The 1728-nt window shown below is 37.1% G+C and overlaps 1 protein-coding gene across 4 annotated transcripts in view; it reads right to left on the bottom strand.

Moving 5' to 3' along the window:
- The window catches only part of USP37 (ubiquitin specific peptidase 37), a 72193-nt gene that overhangs the window by 50567 nt on the left and 19898 nt on the right, over positions 1–1728 (bottom strand). The window lies entirely within an intron of this gene.

Here is a 1728-nt window from a genome sequence, read left to right on the forward strand (position 1 = left end):
ACCCCCCCACCCCGACCCCCGCCGCAGTGCACAAATTTCATGCACTGGGCTTCTAGGTAAAGTTCCTTCACCTTTTTCCCAGTTCTTTTATGGTGATCTCTTAACCTCAAATACCAGTTAACTATCAATTTTTGTTAAGGTGTTAACTGAGGTATTAACTAAGAACTGTGTAAAATAAGTTTTCTCCCCCTAGAAGACAAAAAAGACCCTCCCATGAAGAAAAAGAGGATGTGAGCTGGTGTCTGTCTTGTTACAGGTGGATACCTTTTTGTTCAACCCAGAAAATAACTCTAAAAGATTGATACTCAATGCCTAGAACCTATACATGGTTCACATTTTTTTTACCCCTAAGCTAACTTTTCACATGAATAAGGTAAAAAGAAATTTTTGTAGGTAAAGGGAAGAGGGAAAGAAGGAGTTCACTCTAAAAGAGCAGACAGCAAGAAACATTTATTAGAGTTCTTCAACTCTACTCTTCCTCTAAGTCAGTGATGGTGAACCTATGACACATGTGTCAGAGGTGACATGCGAACTCATTTATTTGGTTGATTTTTCTTTGTTAAATGGCATTTAAATATATACAAATGGGATTTCACATTACAACCAATAGGGTATTAATCGAACGGGGTGATTTATATAATTCAGAAAATCAAAATAACTTTTCTATTGTTAAACAAAGCAAGTAAGTACAGAAGCCAAACAGCATGGTTAAAGTTAAACTACAGTTTCTACCTGAGATGATTGCTACCATACTTCATTCCCCACTGGTTTTATGTACATGAGCCAAATAATGGACTCATCCTCATTAGTTACAAGTAGTAACTAATGCCCCCTAACTACAAGTAGTTTGACCGAATTAATTTTTCTGAACTGCCTGCTCTCCTGTTCCCTTGACATCTAGGCCCTGTAATATTCTTATAAACTTAAAAATTCCAATACCTAGAGGCAGAAGAAAAATACTGTGAATTATTTACTTTAAAAAAAGGGGGGGTCACATATAAAGACATGGTTCTAGTAACCAGGATGAAAATAAATCTTTAGAGAAAAATCCAATTATAATTATGATAAATTAAAGTGATGTGTGTGTGATGTGCCGATGAGTAGTATCCATAGAAAATCAACCCTAGGAATAAGTGATGTCCACAATGTCCTGTCCTCAACTACCCTGCTCAGCTTCTGAGGAAACATGCTTGTGGCTTCTTTTATGGTGTCAATCCATCTTAGTTTTTGTCTTCCTCTTTTTTTGCTGCCTTCTATTTTTCCCCGTATGACTGTCTTAAAATGACAAAAAGGAGCAACAATGACATTTGGTTGCCACAACTCAAATGCCAAGTCACATGTACATCATTATGACTTTTGAAGGGGTTCCAGTCTGGAAAAATGAAACAAATATATATAATGATGGAGAAAATGATAGTGACATAAAGCTCATTGCAGAAGCTAAGTCAAATACTCTACTACTCTCAAGACACAGCAAAAAAATTTGGAGAGAAAACAGTAATAAAAGAAATACAGGGTGGGGATTCCGGAAAACTAAGATGGCAGCATAGGTAAACACCAGGAAATTGCTGCCTCCCACAACAACTTCAAAAATACAACAAAAAGATAAAATGGACATCATCCAGAACTACAGGAAGGCTGGCTGAGTGGAAATTCTACAACCAGAAGGAAAGAGAAAAACACACTGAGAGCCAGAGGAGCTGTGGAAGTAAAGTGCAGACATAAGGG

The sequence above is a fragment of the Myotis davidii genome, unplaced genomic scaffold, assembly GCF_000327345.1.
Source record: "Myotis davidii unplaced genomic scaffold, ASM32734v1 scaffold575, whole genome shotgun sequence".
NCBI classification, from domain to species: domain Eukaryota; kingdom Metazoa; phylum Chordata; class Mammalia; order Chiroptera; family Vespertilionidae; genus Myotis; species Myotis davidii.